Source organism: Melozone crissalis, unplaced genomic scaffold, assembly GCF_028551555.1.
Source record: "Melozone crissalis strain CALT ecotype California unplaced genomic scaffold, PUWL_Pcris_2 ptg000019l_1, whole genome shotgun sequence".
Classification (NCBI taxonomy): Eukaryota; Metazoa; Chordata; class Aves; order Passeriformes; family Passerellidae; genus Melozone; species Melozone crissalis.
In genome coordinates, this window is record NW_026535797.1 from 24,341,058 (window position 1) to 24,368,882 (window position 27,825).

Consider the following 27,825-nt stretch of genomic DNA (forward strand, 5'->3'; position numbering starts at 1 on the left):
TCCTTTCTTACAAGAAAGCCTGATAGTTAACTCTTTCCTGTCTAATCTCAAATTGACTATTGTATTCCTGAGCTCCAAATGGGGCTGCTGCATAGCTGACAACCTGTGCAATGCTGTCAGGGTCAGCTGGGATGGGTTTTGCAGACATGGCCTGTAATAAACCCTGAGGGTCTGTCCCGTAGTAGTGTCCCCCCATATGGGCATCTCCTGATGGGCTCTTGCACACACTGAGCCAGCAAAGCCTGCTGGTCAGCCAGACCTCTTCTTGTAGCAAAAGAAAAAGGGGAAGCCTCTACATGTGCTTTCCTGTTACCCTTTAATAACTTGCCAGCTGAATATTAGCAGCTGAGGAAATAGTGGTGAGATCCATGACCTGGAGAGGGATCTTGTACACTACTAAAACACACCTTGAAGCAGGATTACAGCTAAGGTGGAGATGGATGGAGATAAACAGGCTCCAAAGTGCTGTGCCATCTTGAAACTGCAGGTTTCTGTTTTTTTCTGGAAAATGCAGAGTCTGGTTTTCACTTATAGTTTGCTCTTTATCCAAATGAAAGAAGAAATACCTGTACACGATGCTGAGGCTAGCAGTGTCTGCATTCAAGATCCAAGGACTTGTTTGCCTGATCATCCCTAAGAGAGGAAGCTCTCTCACACTCCCAGCTTTGATGTCACAAGCCATATCACTGATTTTAGCAGACAGTCTGTTGAGCTATATGCAGGAAAGGATTATGATATAAGAACACAAGTGGCTGCTTTGGGTTTCATGGTTTTGGGGACTCTGCAGTTTTGTGTGACAGTGCTAGGGAGCCCGTTCAGTTTGCTGACAGCAGTGCTCTCAGTAGAAGTAGCTGCTCCCCAGACCTCTGCAAATTGAAAGGCCAGACTTAGCCATGCTGTTTCTTAAAAGTGGCATAGCCACAGGAATGGATTTGTGACAAGATGGCAAAAGAACAAATCCCACCATAAAAGAACAACAATGAAAGGCCATAAGGGGGGAAAAAATTAATTCCAGAGTGGGCTGATGTGCTTACGCAAGACAATTTACACAATCACAGCATTGTACAAAGAAACAAAGATATGGCCTTGGGGAAGCCACTGCCATTTTGTAAGTAATAGTTAAAAAATGCTTGCACTGACTGTACCAAGAAATGCCTGTAGAGGCAGGGGCCCTAACAAGGAGCAGCAGGCAGCACCCCAGTGGGTAGACAAAAAGACATGGCTCCCTGAGCAAGAGACTGGCCCCTGGCAAACACAAAGGGCTTTATGCTGAGTTGCATGCACTGGCTGTACCTCTGAGCTGGGCAGCCTCACTCCCATCTTCATGGAAATTCTTCTGGGCTGGACATATTCTTAGAGATGCAGGAGAACAAGGGGTTTCACAGCAAGAGCTTCCATCCTCGCTTTACATTATTGTTTGTGTCTCTGGTGCATTGGGAACTCAGCGTGCTCAGCTGTGTTTTTAGAGCAAGTTCCTCCAGCATGGCTGCTTTGTTCCTCTTCTGGTCCAGTCTGCTTGTATTTAGGCTTCCAAGGCAGGGTGGGAAAACTCCACATGTGTCAGTAAAAATTAGGTTTTGTTTTTGTCTTTTGAGCTAAGAATCTAGCAAATGCTAAAAACTGCTTTGGCAATCAAGTGTTGAGAGAAAAAGGTGCTTGTGCAGCTAGAAATATAAATTATTGGTGACTGATTTGGAAATTTGGTAGCTGACATTTAAAACAAGCAGTACCTCCCCAAGGTCATCAAAGCACAGTGCCGAACTGGATGAGATGGTTTTAAAATTCTGACCAAGTTTCCAAAATGTTGGAGATGAGAATTTCAGATCATGGGAATTCTAGTTTGCTGAGGTGACTTATGTTTGTGTAAGCATAGATTAAGATGTAAGCAGGAAGTTATTTTTATAAAGTAACAAGTAAAACTTAGGAAAATCATCCATAAGGAAAAAAGCAACTGTATCAGGTTTTCTAAAGGAGCCTTAATGTATCAAGTACTCAGTTTCATAAAACTGCAGTAAGATTTGGTGGCAAAATCCCAATCTAGATGATATTGTGCTAGTAAATAAGTAAATGTCCTATAGATTTCAGAAGCAGACTGACACTTCTGTAGATACATCAATTCCAAGGGAGTAAAGAATTACTGTGAGCAGTTTTAAGTGAACATTGTCAGGCTGTTATAAAGTAAGTGGTGGGAGGTGTTGCCACTCATCTTCTTCCTAGTATTAGATGTGAGACCTCAGTTTAAATGTCTAAGAAGACAATTCCTAGCAGTAAGGTATAGAAAATTCCTAGCAGGTTAGGAAATTGCAGACATGCCACTCTTTTCAGCTGTTTGAAATCCGACTGCAGAGAACACTTGAGAATATACAGACTGAAAGGCAGCACCAGGAGCTGAGGAAATGGCAAGGCTAAGTCAACAGACTGTTCCATTTTGGGCAGTGATTGCTGCTTCCTCCAAGCTTCCAACACTATCCCCTTCCTCTCCATTCTGCTCAGATTTTCACTTGTAGCTAGAACTGCATAAATATCTACTAGAGTCAACTAGTGTGTCATTTTGTGTGTCTCTACCTTCTAATTTCTTCATTTTCTATTCAGAATAGACAAAGAATTGCCAAAGATGGCACAGCAATTCCTCTCATGTCCTAAGTTGGACAGGCTGTACAGCTGTGCTTCAGTTTCCAAATCAGTAGGTTCAGCATCAGAGAGGAGCACACCATGTTGGCACAGATGTTCAGGTTAGGTGGGATTTAGGTCTGTGGCAATGTAAAAGGGACCATTAACACCACCTACAGCATTTCAGATAGGTATACTCACAGATTCTCAGGTCTCTATGCAGTTTTCCAACAGCTCTCAATTTAGCAAGTGTCTAAATTTAAGCCACCAGTTTGCCACAGTGGCATCTTCAGCACAGAATTTGCTGGCACAGTGCACTGCATGAGGAAGAGCACTGCTCTCCTGGTGCTTTGATGTCACTATCTTTAGATTCTTCTGTACTAACAGGATAACAAACTCTTTCAAATAGATTTAGCCAAAACTTGGAAAGTTTCTTTCTCCTCCACTGTGTTTTTTTAAAAGAATGTGGTAGGCAGATATTCCTGTATGTGTCTGTGAGGTTATGCCAATTTGTTATTAGCTTGCCTGATAAGATACTCCAAATTGTACCAGTGACCAGTGATTGCAAGTGGTTGTTTTGTCTCAGTTTTTGTTTCAGTTGAATGTAAATCTTCTAGGATCAAAGGGCTCTATGATCAGAAAGATGTTATGAAAGAAATGTTGCCATCTCCTCCTGCCACGTGCCTTAAGGCTACAAAAGCAGCTTTCTTTCAACCCTGAAAAGAAATAGCAATAAAAAAGCAAACCATCAATTAGAATGTGGAATTGTCTTCAGTGTGAAACTCCATTGCTGAGTCATGTAAAATGGGACAGCAGGAGAGGGAAAACACTGCTTTAGGGAAAGACTGTGCAAATCTGGATGACTGAGGTGTTCTCTGGCAGAATTTCTAGGGGTCTGCTGCACAGCAGACCAGCAGCAAATCCAAGAGTTGTTGCAGCAGCTGAACCATGAAAATGTTGAAACAGATTGTTCTCTGCAATGAATGTTTTTGGGGGGTTGCAGTTGTTTATAATTCTGTAATGAAAATTTCAGGTTTGTGTATAAACAGTGGGAAAAGTGAACTAAGCAATGTAAACCAGTATTTCACTTATTTTTGAGAATTCTTTTGTAAAACTTGATGTTTACACGACAGTTAGCACTGTCCTCCTGCCAGAAGATATTGAAAAGGGAGGAAATGAACTGTGCAGTCATTTACACCCCATGAAAAGACATTTGATAGCTTAGAAAGATTTCTTGGTTTCTCTAGTGACTTGTTTCTAATGTAAGCTTGCTGTCTTTATATTCTGGTCATGTACAGAATCAAGCAAAAGCAGCACTGGGGAAAAAAATTGTAGGGCCAAATCCATTCTAATGTAGCTTCACCACAGTTGGTGGAGTTAAGCCAGGAGATAATTTGTCCCAAAGATTTTGGAGCAACAAAGTATTAAACCAAAGCTTAATAGAGCATTAAAGCTGACAGGAGTAGCAAGAATTTATTTGCAATTAATTTTTACTCAGAGTCTGGTAAAATGGTAAAAGGAAAATTTTCCAAAGCTGTAATGAGCGTGCACAACCTCTGTCTTCTCTGGAAAGGAAGCTGGCCTTTCCCATAGGTTTCCATAAACATATCTCCCTATAAATATACACTGTTATCTCCTGGTTTTGATCTGCTCACTTGTCCAGTTAGGTCCATGCAACTGCTAACTTTTAAAGCTTGCCGAAGCTGTCTGTGCTCTCAAAGTCAAACAAAACATTGCACATAGAAAGAAAAAAAAGCGTGTTGCTGATGAAGACAAGGATAGGAATGACCTAGTAGGACAGATGGACACCACATCACATAATAAATACATTGTTACTGCATGTGGTATGACATCACAGATGTGCCTGGACAAACTTGATGATTTAGCACCTTTTGCTGTGAGATAAAGCTGTGCCAGATTATGGCAGAAAACAATCCAGGCAGCTCAAGTATGAAACGCTTTCCCAAAGACCATGAGTAAATAATTTGATAAAGTGTTCAGCTCTTTTCAATATTGCATGTTTGGTTCTAGAGGACAACAGGTGTTCCATGATCAAAGATCTCCAATTACAAAGATGTGTAGGACAGAGAAAAAACACTCTGGGGTGGTGGGACTTGTGTGGTTTTTTTCTCTGATTTTCTTTTTTCTGTAGTACTCTATCAAGGGGCTCTGGGTATTTAGTATCATTCCTTTCCACACAATCCAAGACATTTTCTTTTCTAGAGTAAGGAAACAAGAAATCTTTGGTTAAGCGCATTCAAGGCCAGTAGTTAACCTGATATTCTTCACTTTGATCTGGGCTACATTATTTCTTTTTTCTAATCCTCGTTGATAAAGGCAAAATTCTCAAACTTTCAGATAAACTTTCCCAGGTTTGGATTCCTATCAAAAATATTCTAGTCCTGCTAAAGTGAATTGAATGTATCTAGATTGAAGACCACTCCAATGCCCTCTAAAAGAAGTAACAACTGTACTAGCTAGAGATACTCGAGATCAAGTATAGTACTGCTAGTGGAACTAAAAGTCATCTGAAATCTTAATTTCAACATCTTCTTTTAAAGGTATTAATAATGCAAGATTTCTAAAACAGTATAAAAAGTTTTGTGAGGATACTTTTTGACTAAAGAAAATTGATCAGTACTGAACTAAGAGGGCACTATGGAAGAGTATTTGTCTCTGCTCTGAGGGTAGATGATATGTGCCCTTCAGGCTGGGTTCATCACCATCTGTCCAGACTTAACACTCTTGTTATAGTGCAGTACCAAACTATGGAATTTCTCTCCATCCTATCACTTTCCAGTTCTGTCTATTATGAACCTGGCTCTGAATGTGTGGAAGTTCTTTTGCTCTTGCTTGGTACAATAATTTGAGACAAATACAGACTTTGAGAACACCACCATCGGTGAAAGGGACGGCTTTGGTGAGTCCACCTGAAGCCCAACACAGTGATCACTTTTCTGGTAACTGCTGCCCAGACCTGATTCCAGTCCTCAATTCCTCCTTTGGCATGCTGACAGAGATAAGAACTATGCAGTATTATTTTGTGCTTGTCACAGGAACAAGCAAGGATCAACTGCTGGCTTCACCTGGGGTAATGGTTTAATCATGGCAAGTACCTTTATTCTACTAATATGTGTGCAACAAACTGAGGTGCTGAGAAAGCTGCAGTGTTGAGTTCTTACCCAGTGCAATTTGCAAACTCTAGGAAAGGCTCTAAAAAGACCTAAATGGGAATTAATTGTCTGTTTCTTGCTTGTTCATTTTCCTCTCCCTTTACCCAAAACTTGGCTAGAAAGAAAACTCTGTTTCACCCTTCCCTTATTCTGGATCATATGGATCAGAACAGGATCTTGTTGCACATCTTGTTTTAATCAAAATAGGCAGCGATAGCACCAGCACAGGGAGCCTATTTTTATCATCTGAGAAACAGCTGTAGATGAATCAAGAAATAAATTCCAGCCTACATGAAATTTCAGTGGTCCATAGTATGGTTATCACCTGTCCCCAGAACACAGTTCAAGAGCACATGCAATGGGTCCTAATACATGTCTGGGGGGAGATTGATTCGGTGAGGACAATGCTCTGAGCCACACTGAAGAAAGACTGAAAGGCTCAGGTCATCCACCTCCTGTTCCCTCCTATTCCCCACTCTAGGAAAAACCACAGGGCATATTCCTACAAATCCCCCAAATTTCAGCTTTTGGTTCTGGCAGGTGGTTGCATAGAAAAAGTGTTTGCAGATAAAGAGGGTGAGAGAGAAAGCAGGCAGGCATGCAGGCACAGATGACCTGTGTTTAGAGTAATGCTGCAAATGGCCATGAACAGGTTAGCTAAGAAGTTCATTGGAATAGTGCCATCTGAAAAATTGAGGGGAGGGGCAAGTGTGAGTTTAACTTCTTTTCTGATTGCTCTCCGTACTCAAAATCATCTCCTTTGTAAAAAGGAGGCTACAGAGACCCTCTGTTCATTTGAGTAGAAGAAAAGCTTCCTAGCAAGAGGGCTAGAGAGATCCTTTCCTATTAACGCTTGTGTAGTCTGTGATTCACTACTTTACATGGAGGATAAATGCTCCACAGAAGAAAGGGCTGGTACCAGTGGTATCATTTGCTATTTGTGGGAAGTTGTCTGCCACAACAGACCTGGTAGAAACTCATGGATAGGCTCAGTCTCTGCCCAAGGACTTTGTTATTTAGATGATGACATCAACTGACTGGAAAATGACAGAGGATTGCTTTTAGGTTGAGGGTAGGTGGAGTAAATTCTGTGAGCTTTTGTAGTCTTGTCAATGACTACAGTGAATACATCAAGTCTCCACTCAAGTGAGCCACAACGTTCTGACATTAAGTGGGGAAGTTTGGGGTAAAGTAGACAGTGGTGTTAAGGTAGTTTGAAGGCTGGCTTCAAGGACAGCACCTTCTTCTCCTTAATTCAAAGTCATCTCTTTTAAGAATGAGACTTCATTTTATGCTTTCAGTTTCTTCTGGTGATGAAGGATTAAGCTGTATGTGAGGCTGCAAGATTACAGCAGCAAAAAAAGGAGGTATGAGTTAAAAAACATTTAAACCTGAAAGTAACAGCTGGACATAGATGAAGTATGAGAACATGAATCTTTCAGGCTTTAGCTGAAGATCAAACACACTGAGTAAAGTTCTTTTTTCTCCTCAGTATTTTCACATGGCTCTGCCTCCAGGCTTCAGGCAAGACCAGAAGCAAAAGTGCCAAAATATCATGAGAAAAGCTGCTCTTGCAAAATTTCTGGCCTGACCAGAAGTAGGAAAATCTCATGAAACACTGTTCTCATTTGCTTTCCAGCCCTGCTTGGCACGTCCAGGAGGCTAAACCAGGTTCCCCTTGGTTTTGAACCATATTTGAATTCTTCTTTGGTTTCTCATGTCTTTTGTAAATAGTACTCTGTAAACCTGTGGTATGTCAGCTGTGCTGACTTGACACATTGATCTCCAGACCAGTGCAGACCAGCAGTGATTAAGTGTTTTTCAACCTTGTCTAAAAATTATTTTTAATTTACTACTATGTGGAGATCCTGAGTCTATTGCAGTAGGAGCTAAACAAAATGACAGAAAAAATACTTTGGCCTAAAGAGCTGACCCTAGTGGGTAAGATGGGATTTTGCACAGTTCCCTATCCATAAAACATGGACATACAGTATTGCTAATATCAATAATACAAGTGTATATAACTAGTCAGCATCCAACCTACATGTTTTTCAATCTTAGTCCATGTCTTAAACCACAAAACCATTCTCTCACTTCCCAAGTAATGTGTTAGACATTACAAGAAGTCTAAATGCAAACAAAAATATCTGAAAAGCATGTTGTGCAGGAAACTGGATTCAGTGAGTTCAGCCTGACTATAACCATGTAAACTTGTATGTTCTGTTGCTGTGCCTGTAGACAGTAAGCAGAACTGAATTTAAGGTCAATATGCACAACATCTGTGCTTACTGAAAGAAAAAAAAAATCTAACTCCCACATTCTGAAACTAGTAAAACTAATGATGACCTACAGAAGAAAAAGATATATTTTTAAAATACATGATTTAGAGAATACATTACTGTAAAGTTGAGTACTATAACCACCAAACAAAGGAAAGAAAGCTGGAGAGCTTGCTGACTCAGCAAGCTTCTGTGGAATCAAGTTCTCTAGGAATTTTTCCATTAATTTAGTGTCAGCTGCTAAAAGCCATATACTTTTGCCCACTTTAGAAAATGCTGTTTTCGTTGCTACAAATGTAATTGAAGTAAGAACATAGTTCCCATTAAACAATCCACTTCCCCCATGAAATAAGCAATATGGTTGATTTCAATGAACTACAGGCACACAGTCCAGTTTCTCTTTATATTAACAAAATGAGACAAAACTCCCATGCTGTTTTCAACCTATGTTTTACAGTTATGACATGCAGCCAACAGCAACATGCTGCACTGAAGGTCCATGGAGACACACTTACCAAAGAGGACCTGGCTAGGATTTCGAAAAGCATGAATTCCCTGGGCAGAATCTGTGGGGTACTGCAGTGCCTCAGGGCAAACTGGTACAGCCAAAGAATATATTTCTGACTGTGCTAGAAAGATGCCCCATGCAAAGTCCATTAGGCAGAACAAACACAGTTCTGTTTTCCATGATACCAATGGATTCTAAGGGCACATTACCGCCTTCTTGTAAAAAAGGATCTTCTTTGTGATTGAAATTCCTGAGCACAGTGCACACTGCAGCTAAACTGGGGAGGTCTGCACACAATCTCTCTGTTGTACTTTTGTCATGAGTATGTGGTACTGAGAAGACAATAACAGATGGGACAGTTCAGTCCTCACTGAACAATGCATGGGGTTATATTTTGACTTATAATGTTTTTATAATTTAGCAGAATCGAACTGTCTAGGATTTAATACATGAAGCAGTATCAAAGAGCAGCTTCTGGACCAAAAGTATTTAGAAGTAGTCCATTATTTGGCCCAAAGATGCTGTGATGCACTGATACAGTACAAAGACAAAGCATTACTAGTGGATGCTGTATGCAAGGTGCCATAAGAAAGACCACGGTCTGTTATAGAAAACATGATCAATTTTAGGACGGTTTCTAACTTTTATTTTCTGTATTTATTTTGTATAAATAGCTGTCTCTCCCATATTAATATTAGTTATTAAACAGTAGTTGAGAAAACTCACTTTCTAGTTTTCCCATCCCTGTGGGACCAGGCCCCTTTGTGGCTGTGTAGAAGAACAATGCCTAGCAGAGTGAATCCAAGACGAGTGACCATACTATAAATGACTAATAGTATTGCTCCACTTCTAGATAAAAGAGGACAGTGGCTGCAACTTGTTAAACAAAAAATTAGATTCTGTTAGCTGACCAATGCATTCCTCAGGCTACCACTATGTTTTTCATTTTATCTTGTGCCTGACAATTACAACTTTCCTCCAAAGAAGTAACAAATAAGGATTTAAACTTTGATTACAAAATAACAAACCATTGCCTCCCAGAATTTCTCTTCTCTGTTGGTTAACCATCCCCAAGTGCTTTAAGCACATATTCTCTGAACTAGCAGAGTTTGATTGAGGAATATTTTCCATAGACCCATCATGGTTATCTGCCAGCTGTGCTGGTTTTCCTTCCAGAACTACACCATTAACTAAAACTACACGATCACTGCTGAAACAAATTACTGTTTGCTATATGTTTAATTTCTTTCTTGAGTAACCTTCTCCAGAGTGAAACTGTTAGTTAAAGGTGAGACAATGAAAAAGACATAAATACTCTCATAAATGGCTCTAGAAGGAATCACCACCATGATACAGCTCTCTCACTGAAATGATGAGCCAAGAGCATGGATATGTACAGTGTTCTTATTCTTTTCTAGTCCTTAGTTCCTATCTTGACTAGCTTAAGCCAGAGCTCTGCAAATACGAAGTTGAAAGGGAAATCAGTGCTGGGTTGATTTAACAGTGAGACAGAAATTAGAACAGTGACAACAACTTATGCTGGCATTTAGGAACCATTAGTTTGAGTGATGATGTATATTGGTGCATGTAGAAAGTGATCGGGATTGATTTGTAGGCCTTAAAAATTAGTCACTGGCCTTAGAGCAAGCCCATAAAGTGTGATTGAAAGGGTAAGAAGCAAATGGGGAGGGAGAAAAATATTTCAGAGAAACTTCCATACAAGAAGAGCAAAATGACTAGCATCACAAATTCAAGCATCATTGGGCAATCATGAAAGCCAGTTAGATAACTTTTCTCCAAAATGATATGAAAAAAAAGTTCAGAAAATAATATTTGAGTTTATTTCTAAGTTTTTATCAGTTTGATAAAACAGAAGCCAGGCTGTTTCAACTGGGTTTTTTAATGTTTTGTGATTTTCATCAGTGCACAAAATATTTCTAATTTTTCATTAAATATAACTTTGAAGTGCTGTTGTTCCAAAACCTTTTCTGCAGAGGTTTTCTAGGATTTTTATCTATTACTCTTTATAGATAAACATTTAAGATGTGATATTACCTGCTTGTAATGATACAATATTTCTAATGGGCAAGGGACCATAAGTAGAATTATAATTACACCAATACAAAAAATTATAAGGATCAAAGCCAAACATTCAAAATTAGAATTGCTTTTATATTTTGGAATAATATTAGAACAGCATTGACTCTTACTCATAGTAATTCAATGTCACAAATTTACCATTCCCTGAATCAGCCCCACAGTTGGTTGTAATGAGTGTTTTTCAGTATCAAAAGCAGTTTAGGAGTGAGTTGAAAATAAAAATTCATTATTCTTAATATGTGGATGCTGAAGCAAACCTGTCTTTTGTTTCACTTTGATATTACATGAAGATGTAGCCAGAAAGAGAAATGTAGGTAGTAACGAATAATGAAGTCTGCAGAGTGCCTGGGATGTGATAAACAATGAAGAGATCAGCTGACTGATACAGTGATCTCAATCACTGCAAAAGTAGCACAGCACCATGTTTTACCATAGGCAAATGTAAAACTGAAGGGCTACAACTTGTTACCATAAATCGAGGTTTCTTCTCAGGAGAATGATTCAGAATCAGCTAACTTGGGTTTCCAGTATGACTATGAAAAAAGAAACCTTTTTCTTCATCACAGATGATCTTGTGCACTATAGCTCTGGGGTTTTTTGGTTGGTTGGTTGGTTTTTGTTTTATTTTGGTTTTTGTGGGGTTTTTTTTTTCATTGTTTTTAATCAAGGCTAGTCATTAAAAAGAAAAAGAAAAGCCTACTCTAATTTAGTTCTCTGAGCAATTAGGTCAGCTGTGCAAAAACAAGCAGAAAGTTTACTACTTGCAAGGATCTGAGTGGGTAGTAAAATGCTGGGAACAGAGTGTGGATGTGCCACAGGCAGCTCTGCAGCACTGCCCCACGTCTGAGCCAAGGGTCTTGGAGTCAGCTGAGATGCAGGTATTCAAAACTTGTATCACCAGCCTTGGATCAGAAAGAAGCAGACAGGTTTCTAGGGAGTGCCACTGGGCAAAAGGAGAAATGTCAGGTTTATAAGGAAATGCATGGAAAAGCAAAAGGTCCAGTAATTGTTCAAGGAAGTTGCCTTGCCCCTCCTGATAAGATTGGCATACTGATTGTGATTTTCAGTTCTTTCCATCACATGAACATGCCAGCTATATCAAGTCAGAGTGCCGTGCCAACTGAAACTCTCAGCTAACAGCATCTCTGGCTTTTCCTGTTTGGTACTGTGGACCAGACAATCCAATATTACAAACAGATCCATCCTAGCAGACTTGAATAGAATCATGCTCATTGGTCTTTGAGGGCTTGCCTGCCTTGACCTTTAAAGCCTAACACACAAAACACTGCTGCAAGTTCAGGAGAGGTGGTGAGGTAAAACCCAGCAAAGATGGAGAAGAAAGAGTGAAGGTCTTGAAAATCCTGGTCCTGTAGTTATGTTTAAAACAGAGAACTGATAGCAAACTGTCTCACTGCAACACACAATCTGCAGTGCACAGAATATTCTCTGTCAAAAAGTTGATGAAAATACTAAAGCTAATGGAGATATTCTGATTTAAAATTAAGATCTGCTTTTATTTCTCTTTCTTTCCATTCTCTCTCATTAAATTGGAACAGAGAAAATGGTATTTGAGGCAGTCAAAATGTGTACTCTATATAATTGATTCTGTATGTGTTAATCCAATGCATTGAGAGATTCATTGCCCCCAGCATCTGAAATGCACTGCCTGCCTCAAGAGAAGTTTCCATGTCACTACTTAGATGGGCAAAAGTCTCTCAATACATTGACTTGACTGGTTTTTTTTCCCCAGAGTGTATTTGAAGGACAAAAAGCTGCTTTTCATAGACATGATTATCTGTCATGATTATACCTCTTAGTTCCTATTTTATGGGACTGGCAGGATGGTAGCTCTGCAGAAAGTACCTCCAGAAGTGGAAATTGCATGTTGCAATGCATGCAACCCTAATTCTCTCCATGACAGTGCACTGTGGCATGGAAAGTGCAGGTGTTTTAAGCAGAGCCAGAGTTTAGGTCCAAGTCACTTCTAACATCCTATGAATCACATATTTTAGCATCCAACTTGTTAGACTTTGCATCTCAGATGGCAAAAGGTGGCCACACCATCTTCCCTCACAGTGAAAACCTGTTCAGTGTGACTAATATTTAATTCAAAAGGCTCCTCAGATTTTGTGTTGTGTAGCTGATATGTAGCACAGAGGAGATTAAAGAAGACAGAATTAGACACTTTTCACTGGTATCCACAGGCAGAGGAGATCTGATCCAAAAGGCAATGGGCACAAAGTGAAATACCAGAAATTCCTTTTCAATATAAGAAGAGCTGCTTTAGGGTGAGGAGGACTGAGCACTGACACAGGATGTCCAAGGGGATTGTGGTGCCTTTCTCCTTTGAGATACTGAACACCTGAGTATTGGGCAGGGGGTTGGATTAGCTGATCTTCCCAGATCCCTGCCAGCCTCAGCAGGTTTGTTGTTTTTGTGATTGAATATTCTGCAGCCATGTGGAAGGTCTCCTGTAAAGCACCTGTGTTTTGAAGAGTAACAGGGAGAATAAAAGTGGTATTTAGTATGAAAAGTGTGGGGAGGCTTGCAAACACCAGGGGGTTTTCAGCTTTAGAAGTTTAATATGGATGTGCTGAGCACCTCATTTCTTGATTTATATACGAATGCAAAAGTACATTAGACTAGATTTTGAAATGGACTGAGTGGATGACAATTTCTTCTTTAAATATCTACGGATATTAGTGGATATTTAGTGGATTGTTTTCAGCTGTCTTCACTTTTGACAAAAATTTGAGCAAACATACTTCCTGGTCCCATGCTTCTGGAAAACAAAAAATGCTGGTTTTGTTGTAAAGACCAGTATTATAGGAATTTATTAACCAGCCATAATTAAGCAAAAAAAATGGAATATCAGAATACTGGTAACCCAACTGCAGGTTAAAACTGTACCAGACTGCTCAGATCCAACTAAAACCAGACTCCTTTCCCACAAATTGATCATAAATGAAATGGAAATAGAGTATTTTGTTCTATAGGCTAGATGTTTAGTTCTACCTGGATGAAGTGACGCTACATGAGCAGAAAAGGCTCAGCTTATATGTGGTGGAACACCAGTTCTTCCAGTTCTGTATTCTGTTGGATGTTTATCTGATCAGTCCACATAATTTTCTCCAGCAGTAAATCAAGGAGTCAGGGAGGGCTTAAAAGAAAAATCAGCTGACAGATGATCTGTCTTATGGACATGTACAGTATGGTACTTTCTACTGTGTCCAAATTCAGTTATTTATCTCTACCTTAAGTAAGCAGGAATCAGGATTTTTTTTTTTTAAGAATCAGTATGGAATAAATCAACCTCACAAGGAGGGAATGAATAACTGCTGGTTATTCAACTGCTAGCTAAGTCTGACATGGAGTCCTACTAAAATGTAATCTGGCCTTTTTCAAGAACTTTAAATTGCTTTTTTACAGATCTGAATCTATACATTTAACTAGTTATGCTCACTGCACTTTGGCTGTGTTCCTTGCTGTAACACAACCACCCAAGCTATGTGAAAATATCCAGAGAAGAAACCACTGTATCTTAACTTGCAAGATGTGCTAAGCAGATAAACAGTGTCTTTTCTAGAGTGATTAATAAAATGGCAGTGATGAATGACATGAGAGACACTGGAGATTAAAAGAGAAAATTATGGAAAAAGGTTGAGTTTGGAAAAGCTAGATAAGGCTTGTGTTTCTGGGAACTGTATACAAGGAATATGAGAGCTGTGCTTTCCATTCCCCATCTGTTTTGGTGTGCTAAATATCCATTCTTCAGCCTTAATTCTCTCACACCCATGGAAGGCACCTTGGAAAGAAGTCTGAATGGGTCAAAATATTGATCTTAGATACTCTGGGAAATAAATGAGGGATTTACCTTTACCAGCTGGATAAGGAGACTAATTGATTGGGAAAGAATGTCAAGAATGGAGGTGAGATAAAGAGAAGGTATGACATGATGCAGAACGTGGGGTCAGTAGGGTCAGATCCTTTGTATGTGCTCCAATAATTCTGCTGGAGTGAGACAACAGCCTATTTCTGAAGGCTGACCATCCAAAGTTGCTTCTGTCTATCTTCTGTTCCTACTGAAACAAGAAGGTTTTTTGCACAAACAGAGATCAGAGCTGAAGTCTTTATTTAATTTACCTTAGGGTGATGCTCTATAGTTCCCTCTGATTGTTTTTCAACAGCTGGTAGTCTTCAGGCAACAGCTGTCTTCTCACTTCTCTCACTTCCCTGGCTCTTATCTCTATAGCTTCTGCTTTTGGCCCTTATCAGACATCAAATGTATCGGGGGCTTGTAACAGAGATGACTATGAGGCAGAAAGAAAAGATGTGATAAGAAATGTTTATGAAGAGTGATGCTTTCATAAGATACTGCTCTTCCTTGTGTAAAAGAATGGCAGGGTCCAAGGGGTTGCACTGAGGTGGTTTGTATCCCTCATGAAGGGATCATTTGGCCTGCCCCCCTCAGGAGCAGAGACTCTGTTTCCCACTGTGGTTTCTGTGCACAGTCATCCTGTTGAATCCCTGTGTACAACTACCAGAGGAACTGGTTAAACAACACAGGCTCTAATGCAAAGTCTGCACACTGGACCCAGCTCTTAACCATCCATCATCACAAGTTATGACCACTGTGACCACAGTTCAGATAAGAGCAGCTCATGAATAATGAACAGCTTGATAACCTGGGCCAAATCCATAGTAGTGAATGTGTGTTTTGAAGGGCCTGTAGTTACAGAGCAGCTCCCTTTGTAGGAGGCACAAATTTCAACAGCTCTGCTCAGTCTGACAGCAGAGAGCTCTGGAGCTTATGCAGACACTGAACTACAACTGAGCAGCATCCCTGAGTACCTGTTCCACTGGACAGCTGCAAGATTTGTCTCTATCAGTACAGGTTTAATCATAGTGTTCCAAGGAAAAAAGTGCAATACTGAAAGATGTGAAGCTGTGGCATTTAGAAATCCTAAATCTACAGATTTACATCCCAACAAGTAGGGTTTCAGGACTTTTGCATCAGAAGCAGCCTGGCCATTGGCCGGCAGCAGAGGCAGAATGTGCCCAGGTCTGCAAGCACCACGGTCAGAGAGATCTGGGAGAGGTGAGGCCACTGAGAGGAGGCCACTGCTGTCAACCACTCTGCTTTCAGTCACAGAGGAAACTTCCTGCAGCAAAGCAGCACTTTGTGACTTGGCTTAAGTCAAATGTAGCTGAAATGAGGAAAGCTTGCTATGCCTCACATGTGCCTAGGGATAAATGCCTCTGAGAGTCAAAACAAACCTTGATGCATCCTACTGTTACTGGAAGTACAGAAGACACCACTTTTAATTATTTATTATTAATGAATTATTTCATTATTCAGTAGTTCTTCAGTAGTAGCACTGACTTTGGGATATACTAGATCTGCTTAGGGCTCAGACTAACTGATAACATAATCACTCAATTTCTTCTCATGTTTGCACCAAGAATCTTAACTTGCTATCAATTTTACCTTCAAACCATCCATCCCCCTGCTGCCCTCTGCTCTCTGAACACACACTGAAATCTAAAGTTTCAGACATTCTAGGAATCTTTCCTGATTCATTTTTTTTCCATTCTCTGAGAAACCTGATCCACCAGAAGGGTGGGAGAGCTTATTGTTTTTTCGTCTGACATCTGGATTTCATTAGCAGACTCATGCGTGCTGAATCAGGAATGGGAGCTCAGAAGAAAGCAGATGAGAGTTAAAATTACGTTAATGTTGAAAAAAAAGTCCCTTCTTTTCTCCAACTTTGCAAACAAACACAACATGTGAGTCACATTGTGAGCTCAGCACAAGCACCACAGCCATATTAGCTGCACCCACTAATATTGGATTTGTTCTACCTCAAGCACCTACAGAGGAGAACATTGTGTTATTTACTTATATATATCACTATGTAACAAGACCTCAACCAAACCTTTCCAGTAATTTCCCGTTAATACCACTACTTTGTAGTTTTGTAGTGTCTCCTATCTTCTATTTTAAGAAATTCAATAGAGTATGAAAGGAAATAATTTATCACAAACCAACCATAAAATTACAGTTAAGACTTGCTGTTTAGGAGACTTCTGTAAACAACAGCAGCAAGAGAGACCACTATTTTTAAAGTTTAACAGGAGTGTTAGCAGTGGCTGAGAAGTCAGACAGTTATTAATAAGCATAGCTTTCACTGCAGAACAGCAGAAATAGCCATAGAAGCAGTAACTCTGTCAGTGCTGTGCATGGTGCTATGCCAACAACTTCTGGATGACTGAAAGAGCTCATCATATTTGCTAAGGCTGATAGTTGCTGGCATAAAATATCCACCTTTACAACCTGCTTTATCCTTCTTCTCCCTCCCAGTGCACGACATCTGGCACCCAGATCTCGAGTGCCACACTATCTAGTCAGACAGCCCTGTCTTCCATGGGCTCTAAGAAAATGAGCAGAGTCTAAGCATCATTTGTGTCTAGGTCACACAGAGAAAGGGCGATTGACAAGAAGATTTTGGTCATGTTTTAGATGATCAGATGAGTCTAGGATAAGGAATCTAGCAAAATTACAAAATGGTAAAAAGCTGAGAGGGCAGTGTGATTGTAGATACTGGAGAAAAGCTGAAAGAAAAAAAAAGCTGCAGAAAAACATGGAAGTCAGGCTCTAACACTCCCCTGTAAGTCACCGCAAGAAAGCTTCATATGGCATTGAGACAGATCTCCATCCCCTCTTGAGGGCTTCACCTACACATTTGAGGACTACGTGACATCACATAGGATACAACAGTGTACTTAAATGAGCTAAAAATTGATAGAAATTTTGAGTCACTAGTGCAGAAATGACTAGCATGCTGCAAAACCACAGTATGGTTAGTTTCATATGTGAAACAGCACTCTATGCTGCCTCAGGAGATATGGATACCAACTTTCCTGAGAAATAAACATGCTTGTGGCAGGAGATATGCTGGTAAATATCTACTTGCCATCACACACCTTAGGATAGGAATGAGGCCTTTATTTATACAAGAAATTCTTTTCAAGGAGCTGGACAATTCATGGACTTGATTTGATTTTCCTCCTCCTCATGTTTTGTGCAAACACTTTGACCAGTGGCAAGTGCAACACAAAAGCCACTGCAACCACTTTGGTGCTGGTTTGTCCTCATATAAAGTGTACAGATAATCTGGCCTTGAGACAGCTGACATAACAGGAGGATTTTTTTCATGAATTTTGAGAAAACTCAGGAAGACAGCAGTGAGGTTTGTCTTTATATTCTAATCTATTGACTCTCCTTAGCTAGAGGTTACAGAAGTCTGTTTTAAGTAGCAGAGTTCCAACTTGCCATAGAAGAAACAGAAAAAAGAGGAAATACAAAATGCAGGTCTGGAATGACTAGTATTACATTTTGGTTTTTTAAAGCTATTTAAATCAAAGCCACCTTTCTACTTAAATGATTACTCCTCTTTGATCTTCTAGGAAAGCCTTGTTGTTTGCCATTTGTTTGGAAGAAGCCTTTCTCTTCCCCACTTTTTGCTCTTCTAATTTTTTCAACTGTGCAATCAGGAATAAGAGAAACATGGCTTCTATATAAAATCCTGTCAGAAGCTGTCTCTGCTGTCATGAAGCCCTCTGAGGGTCTCCTTTCCTCACACTGTGAGACTGCCAGGGCAGTGTTTGTGGGGCTGGGTGTGCACCTGGGCTGGGTGTTCCTGGCTGCAGGTGGTGTGGGCAGCCTGGTTCAGGTGCAAGTGTTCATTTGCCTGGGCTGTTGCAGTTTTAACTGTAGTTGCACACCTGCAATGTGGTTTAGAATTAGAAATTGACTTGAAACCAGTATTTTCTATGTGAAACCTTTGAGCCTGGGAAATGTTCAGGGTTACTCTGAACTCATTTCCAAGATTATAGCTTGAGAGTGGGTTGAAAACTAGTTGAAATGTGTTATTTCTCTCCAGAATGAAAAAAAAAATTATTTACAGGGTTCAATAATAGAGAAGATCTCAGAAGTGCTGCTGTACTCTTATGCACATTTCTACACAGAGAATGAGTTAGAAACAGAGTAGCAAGTTTGTTGTGGAAAATCAGTCAGAAATCTAAGGATAAACTAGTTATCAAGATTGTCATTTCCAAAATGTCTGCTGTTGCTGCTAAAATCCCCAAATGTTTCAGTTTAAGTGCCTGTACATAGGCTTTATTGCTTTAGCTAATAATTTGGCACTGACCAGGCTCTGAAATAAAAGGCTTAGTCATTGTTTTCTCCAATTACTATACAAACATTTTAGCTTTCCTGCCACATGAAGGACATTTGGAAAAAATATCTTCAAACCTTTTTCCTCTTTTTTTTTTGGTCTTAAAAAAAAGCTTCTACAAACCTGAGAAATGCCTCTTTAAATAACAATGTTCCATCAGAAACATGACTGATAGGTTACAGTATAAAATATAAAATGTTAAGGAATGAAGTCTACACTAAGTTTACCCCAAGCCTCATGTCTATGAAGCTGCCATTCCCTGTATCAGCACAGCAGAGTCCTGTTCCTGATCCATGCAGTGCTGCCTTCTCTCCCGCTTCTCTCTCTCTCTCTCAGGCAGTGTGAAGGATATCTACAATCCTACCAGGCACAGGTGACAATATTTACCTGAGAAACTCTGCTCATATCTCATACTAGACCTTTTTATAGCTATGAAAGGAGACATAACCAAATATGTAAGGCTCCTTCTACATTTATTGATATAAGCCAGATACAGTAGAATACCACCAGTATTTGTGCTATAGCAGGGAAATGGAATAGGGATTAACTTCCATTTAGTATCTTAAGGGATTTCTTGGGGGAAGTGATACAATGGGAGGGCCAGGCAGGACTGTGTGGGACATGCTGACAGCAGGAAAATGAGAGGGGCCCCTGGGCTGGATTTGTGCCCTCACAATCTACTGACTGTCCTGGGACAGCAGGAAAGCGAGGAGGGGCTGAGCTGCACCCTTGGCTGCGGCCAGCAGAAACTGCTCATCTCCTTCACCATTTGCTCTGGTTCACTGCCTTTGCTGTTTGCCAGCTTCCTCCTCTGGACAGGAACTTCAAAGGAAAAGGGAGGGACACACAGCAGTTGACACCCCTGACAGTCACTTTCTCCTCAAGAGCCAGAGAGTTTCCCATTTCCAGGACGCCATCCCCGCCTCTGCTCAGAGCTTGAAGGCCTTCTCTAATTGGGCATGTAGTTTATCAGAAAACACATTTTCATTTTTGAGAAACAGGGAAACAAGGTTCTGTTAAAACTGGGAAAGGGAAATATTTATACATTTGGCAGATGTGAAAATTTTTGGAATTTCAAACCAGAAACACTAAGACATAATTTTTCATTTTGGGTAAATTAGGCTTTTGAAACATTTCTAAACAAATTCTTGCAAAACAATTTCAAGCCATTGCAAAGTGAAAAGCTTCCACTTCAGGTGTTTGCTTCAACTTTTGCTTTTTCAGCTGAACAACTTGAAGCACATTTTCCTGGAGAAAATTCATTTGGAAAAAAAGGTTATTTGATTCCTGTTTTAAATATAGATGAAATGAAGCTACCTTTTTACAGAAAGTGTTTATGCAGGGACATTTGGACAGGTGGTAAGTTTAGAGGGGCTTTTTAATGTATTTGATGTTGTAATAAATGCCTGTTTGCTTCTACTTTTATGCTTTTATTTAAAAGCATTATGAGGAAGGATTATGGTAGATATTAGTGCTGGGAGACAGATCTTGAAGAACAGTGATCTTTTATTGCAGAGCATGAAAACATATAGGTAATTTTCATAAATAACCCTATGATTAAATTTGATGGGGACATTGAGAAGTCACCAATTCCAACCTCCTGCTCAAAGAAGGACCAACAGTGAGTTCAGGTCAGGTTTACTGCAACTTTGTCCAGTCAGATCTCAAACACTTCCAAGCATGAATGGAAATTCCACAACCTATATTTCACACTAAACCAAAATACTTTTATGAAGTGAGAAAAAATAGCTCACTTAATTTTCCATTATTCACTTCTTATCAGTGCAAATGAGGAATTGATAAACAAGTGTGGTTTGACCTGGTAGCTCTCTCTTTACCTTATCTATAAATCAGCTGGTGGAGGGCTGGAAACCAGATCTTACTTTCCTCCTCAGAAGGAATGCTCTCAGTACTAATTTCAAAGCTAATCACCTAATTATGGTTTATCAGGAGTTTTACTGCAAACCAAGCAAATACTAAATTGTTAGTAAACAGAGTTCATATTTAGACCAGTGTAAGAGCTATGTTCAGTCTCCTTCAAATGAGTTTATGAGTTCCAGTGACTTGCACAGGATTTGGACCCAGTTTATTGTGCATGGATTTTAAATATAAATTATGCATGTTTAAGACAGTGAATTGTAATATTAGCATGCAGATATGTAACAGCAGAAACACAAGGCTGGGAGGTGCTTTGGGATGTTCTCCTCACTTGTCCCTGGGCAGGATCACCAGTGCAAATCTTGGTTTATGTTCACCTACACTGTTCTGACAGTCCTCCAATGATCAAGAGCAGTTTACTTCAAGGCCTTGCAGTCAGAGCAGCTTATCTGAAGGCCACTACTGGACTCATTAGCTGTGGCTGTGGGAAACAAACTGTGCCCTTCATGTGAGGCTTTCCACATACTTGCAAATTTTTAATATTACTTTTTGTGTGAACAAACAACACTAGTTGTTCAGCCTTTCAACACAAGTCATGTTTCAGAGACCTCAAACTGATTTTTCTCCTCTCTGCTTCACCCTGAATTTCTGTGCCCAACCTGGAGCCAGAGGAGGCTTTATCAGTGCCAAAACCTTGTTCAGTTTAAATGCTGGATATCCTTATGGTTTTGCATTTAAACAGTATCTTTTTCCTGATATCTACCTTGTTGCTAGTTGCTAGTTGGCTTGAAATTATCTAGAAAGTGAATATGCAAATGAGATTCAAAGGTGAATAAAAAGTAGTTGGAAAACCTTGATGAAATGCAATCCCATTCTGTGGTGGGTGATCCAACCAGCCCGTTGCAAGCTGTGCTCAAGCAAGCATTGCTCTCTTAGGGTATTTGCCTTTATCACCTCTGTCTGCACTGCAGGCATCCCACAGGGATGAAAAAGCCCATTTGAACCTGTGTTAGTATATAAAGACTGAAGCACAGTAATAACAGCTTAGTCATGGGCCTGAAGGAGGAGCTTGGGTTTGGCTGGACTTGCAGACTTTTGGGAATGTAATGTCAAGCAGTGTGCTAGACAGGAAAGGGGCACAGACAGAGTTTACTAGGTGTTTTCTGTTTTCTTTTTCACTATCAACTCTTCTTGCTTTGCTATGTTAGGGTTCAGTATCTTCTTTTCAAGCACACAGTTTATCAAAAAACTGGACATAAATGCCATGTACTCTAGATACAGCTTTGAAACAAGAATTTTAGGAACATGTTCTCAAAACAAGACTATTTGGATCTCCTCTACTCATGTACAGCTGTGTGAGTTATTTGCCTCTGATAAATGGTTTGAATCCATGACATACACAGCTTATTGAGAATTTCCAAAAGAGTACAATGGGTATTTTTTGATCTTTCAGACACTTAAATAGCTTAAATTTTCAGAGGTAAGATGGATGTGGCCAATTTATAGCCCACTATAGTTTGGTTACAAGATTTCTGCAAGTCCTCATAATAAAAGTAGAAATTATCTGAAAAAATATATTCAGCTTATCTCAGAAATGCTGAGAAAACTTGGCACAGCTAGGTTCAAGCATATGAGAAAAAAAATAACAGCCTGCAATAAATTTTGTAGTACATTTAATATCATGGAGTTGTCAAAGTGGCTCCATGTGACAAAAAAAAAAATTAAAAATCTAAGCCAAGTCCAAATTATCTACAATAGTTTAATGCAGGTTCTCAATGAAAAAATAGGAATAAATGAAATTAGCATGTTGTGCACAAAGAGGACTCTTCAGAGTCTGTCATTTATCCAGTATCCTGTAATGTGGAATTTTAGTATGTGCATAAGTATTTGCAGAATGAACACTAAAAGCTACAATTCCTTCTAGAACCATGTGTAGGTGAGAAATGTGCATACCTCAATGTATTTCAAAGCTAGAGAATGAAGGGCCTAGACATACAGACTTTTTTTCTGGAGTGCCATATATGGTTTGAAAGCAATTACATATAGCAGAGATTTAACACCTTTTCCCTCCTTGTAACACAGGCTTACAGGTTCTGTTCAGCACTGACCTCACTAACACCACTAACTTACCAGATGTGAAATTGTTGTTTTCTTTTCTTATGTGTCCTATATTTTCATCTTTACCTCTGAAAGAAGAATACTCATTCTGGTGATTCAAATACTGATTTATTTGTGTCAGGGATACTTTAGTAACTCCCTAGGGGGACAGAATAGGAGCATCAATAGGAGAGGCCTGTACAGCACCAGATTAAATGCCACCAAGTATACTTTGATCACAAACTATGGTGAAACCTGAAAAATTGAGCCCATACAGGGTGTCAGATTCCTCCAAGAATGGGGAAATTAATCCCTCATCCTATAACTAAGTAATAATAATGATATCTCACTCAGTTCAATAGAGAAATGACACATTTATTTGCATGCTGTCTCACAATATCTAAAAACCTACTACAAAATGTAGCAACTGTCAAAAACATTTTCAGAGGGAATGTTAGGGTTTTCTAAGGTCTGTGATCTCCTTTAATTCCAGAGCTCTCTGAAATCTCACCTTTACTTTAAAGGGAAGATAAATTCCAAGAAGTTTGTGTTTGTTTTGCCTTAAAAAAAAAAAAAAAAAAAAAAAAAGATTTTGGATCTAAAACCAGACAGTTACATTTTTTCCAACTTTGTAGAGATGCTAGTTTGTTCCTCAGTGCCATCTTAGTCAGCCTTTGGTACCTGGAGAAATCTCAGCTGGGAATTCCTTAAATGTTCTGCACCTCTGAGATCCTTGCACAACAATAAGGCACAGGTGAAACCAGATGAATGTTTGAGGCATGAGAGTTGCTCCAGTCGTGCAGCCAAAGAGCTGCCAGAGCTGCAGTGTGTGTGAGCACAGGGAGGGACAGCTTCAGGGCAGTGTGATCTGGCAGCCCAAGCTAGGGGCTGAGAAGAAAGGACTGAACTCAGCTTGACACTGATTTCTTCCACATCCTGCCTGAAACCACAAAAGCAAATCTCTGCAAACTCAAGCAGCCACAGCAATTACCTACTGCTCCTATTGACTTGAATTTGTGCTCTCAAGGCACTTCAGTTTTACAGCATCTGCTTCAAAGATCCCTGTTGGCAGTGGAAAGACTCCCACTGTTGGCCCCATTAGCATGGACCATGCCACGCATTTCAGCCACAGGTTTAAACATGCAGTGCAGAAAGAGACTGAGCTTCCCATTGCATGTATGTCTGTACTCCTGGGAGCATGCACATGGCATTTTCCTCTGTAACTACAATGTAAAATTGGGAAACACACTGTGAAACATTCCTCCGTCTCCCAGAAACTGGGATAAATAGTGCCAGTGCATGGGAGTTTGACTACAGAACAGTAATATTTGCCTATTTACTTTCCCCACCACATCACCATGAGGTAAGGGCTCCTTGCCTGTGCAGAAATTCACAGGAATTGTCAGAAAGCCTTTTCAATGAGCTTGGCACTGGCACAGTATTTGAATACAGTTAGGGCAGAGACACCAGGTAGAGCAGTTTGAAAATTCTGAATACAGAGATGCTTTGCTGGACCTCTGAACTTGGGCTTCTGTTGCTCCTTATTAAATTAACAGCTGGAATGACATAAGCATAAAATGAGGTCCAGGATTTGTGTGTTTACTTTCCTAAGTAGATTTCTGAAAAATGACAAAGGTTCCTTCACTCAGCAACATCTTAGAATGTGAACTAAGTGCTTTATTTACAAATGTCTACATAGATTGTATCTAGACATAGACACCATACCCCATTATTCTATACTTTTTGCAAATTAAACCTCTATGATAGGTCTGAGTTTAGGTTGATGACATCATGGAAGAGAATTTATGTCAATAACATTCTTAACAATTAAAAGGAGCAAGATTCATTTTTTCTAGGTCATACTTGGTACAAAGGAACTCACTGTTTATACTTTACAGGATTTAAAAATAAAGATATCGTGATAATGGGTGAAAAAAGACAATGTAACTTTTTTTACAAGATCTTCTAATAATCTCTACACCTGCTATATAAAAAAAGGTCACATAGAATCATATATCTTTAATATTACTGGTCCAGAACTCATTGGTTTTTCTTTTCCTGGTAGGGGAAAAAAGCCCCTATGGTCATGAGGCATAGGTACAATATCTTTAGGTACACAAATAAGTGTACAAAATTTTGACAGATCTATATACATACATATACAGATATATATATATATATATATACACACACATATATATAGATACACACCTATATATATATATAATGCAATCAACTTGTGAACCAGATAGGAAAAGTCCTCTCATTCCTTACCTTCCTTGCTATTTAAAGAGAAAGATCTTGTTTATTTTTTATGGCACTGTCAACGATAATTTAAGAGCAGGGCTATATTAAGAACACTGCTTTTAACCTTTATTTTCTACACTTTTTTCACTTCATTCAAGTCAATGAGAATTCTGTATGTGCAAGAACATCAGAGAGGTATGAGTAAGATGTTACTGTGTAAGCCACTGAAACTCACAAATTAGTTTTAGAAGAAATGCAGATATGCTATAAAGATGATACTAAAGATTAGTGTTGGGTTTTTTATGGACATAATTATTGCAACAAACAGCTTTTTGAAAATGTAGGCAAATTGGAAATGATGAATTGCAATCATAACATTGTTCTTATTTCTGGTAGTTTCCTAAACAGAAAAGAACACTTTCTATCACCATGTATGACACAAACTACACGGTAAAATAATAGAAGTCTGCTAAATCCCATTTCAATTTTGAAACAGATAGTTGTGGACACAATATTAGACAAATTGGAGATACAAGAGGTACTTAAAAACTAAAGCTGGCAGTTTTTGTTTATAATTATTTAACCTCCTGGAATATGATCATCACTTAAGATATCAATCTGAACTGATACATGCATTGTCATCAACTTTTACAACAACAGAAAAACAACATATATTTTCAGTGGTGATAACAGGCAGAATTAAGAGAGGATATTAAGTCCTAAAACTGTTACACAATTTCTTTGCTATGCAGAAAAAACTTCATAGAACACCCCATTTCAAAATGTGTTTCTTATTAGGCAGTTTCATAAAAACAAAAGAAAAAATACTGTATGATTTACTGATATACATTTTGTCCAGATCAGATTGGTTTATCTCTTTTCTTTATCCAGGTTTAAGGACTTTAAAAACACATAGCTACAGCCCTTTTTGTGGTAGGATTTGCTAAACAACTTATTTTTGACAGCACTAGCAAAACTAAGCATCAAACCTAAGATATTAAGCAGTGTATATAATGTTCAAATTAAGAAATCAGTTATTGTTAAAAGCAGTGATAACAAATGGCGACTTTATGAAAAAAGCCTGATCCTGCCATTGCTGCTCCCATTTTGTGCACAATGTTTTCAATGTTTTGAACATGACTTGTGTACACAGGGTCATCCTCTCTAGAACTGTCCTCATCTCAGATAACATAAGGAAAGTGTGTATGTTTCTGTGAATGCTTAACTCTGCTCTTCCTCAAGAAAGCACTGGCTGATTAAACCAGAAAGCACTTGCCTGTGGTAGAAGAAATCTCCAGTTAAAGAGAATCGATTTCATATCTCCTGTCCCTTAACTAGCACAAACAGAACTGTGCACACAGAGCAGGAGGCACTGAACACTCTGCTCGGGGATGCCACAGGTACGTGTGGCCATGCATGAGCAAGGAGATGAAAAGCACAAAAAGCCAGGCTTGAGAAGGCCAGCGGAATAGAGGCTCTGTATCCTTTGTGTGAAGAAACTGAGAAAACCTGGCTAGGTTAGTCCTACAGAACGAAAGCTGAGAGAGGATGTGATTGAATGCTGAGAGAGGATATGATTGCAGTCTATTAATACATCCTGAGATAAACACCAGGGAGGGATAAGAGCTATTTCAGTGGAGGACAATGTTGGCAGGAGAACAAATGACTATAAAGTGGCCATGAGTTACACTCACCCTAGAAATTGGAAGATTTCTAGTTAGGAGAGGACTGAGGTTCTGGAGCAGCTTCCCACACCAGCAGTAGCAAAGGCAAAATACTGAAATGCTTCCCAAGTAAAACCTGATCAGTTTTCAAGAGGGGCTATATGATATGGCTGCCTGTAACCATAGACTGCATGTGGTGAGCGAGCAGATGTTTCCCTGTCCTGGGCTCCTTTACTCATTCCTCCCAAACTCTCAGGATAGTCACAGAGTATGCCAGTAGGAAGTCTTTCCACTTCCTGGTTCACAGAGAAATTGAAGACTTGACAAATTAAGTCTGAAAAAATATATATACAGGACGTGCAATTTAAGAGAATTAGTGTTACTACACAATCCTAAATTGTTCGTATCTCCTGGATTTCTGTGTGCATGTCTTCAATTTTCACTAACATGTTTAATCCCTGGTGCCTCAAACCCTAAAAATACTCATGAAATAAATAATGCATTACTGCTCCAACACTGACACATTCACTTGGTCTGTGTGAGCTGCAGCTTGCAATACTGATTGGCAAGAGACCTGCAGCATTCATTTGTTTTCTCACAGAGCATGGCAAAGCACAACCATCCACCCCTAGTCCAGCAGTTTCTCAATCTGCCACATATTTAGTAGTTGGAGTTTCAATCCTCTTGTTAAGTAACGTATGCTATTACATGGTTCTATCTTTACATTCTTCTGTAACATGCTAAATTAAGTAGATTAAACATTTAAGTAAAGAAACCAGAGTACTTTCAATCTCCTAGAAGCAAAGAAAATGTCATCGTTTTTTGCTAAAGAAAATTCTTACTCAACCTAGATCAAAATAAGAAGTAAAAATATTTTCAATTGCCACACCCAAGACTGCAAACATACTTTAATTCCATAGCTTTCATTAGAATTAATGAAAGATATACAGTGAAAGTGATAAAGTTAGTCTATGCATAACAGCAAGAGGAATACACTCAAAGCTCATCTGACGTTAGTCTTGATTTCATGCT

The 27,825-nt window shown here is 39.3% G+C and overlaps 1 protein-coding gene across 1 annotated transcript in view; it reads right to left on the bottom strand.

Annotated features, from left to right (window-relative positions):
* ZCCHC24 (zinc finger CCHC-type containing 24) overlaps positions 1-27,825 on the bottom strand; it is a 100,810-nt gene that overhangs the window by 55,475 nt on the left and 17,510 nt on the right. The gene's annotated exons all lie outside the window — the stretch shown is intronic.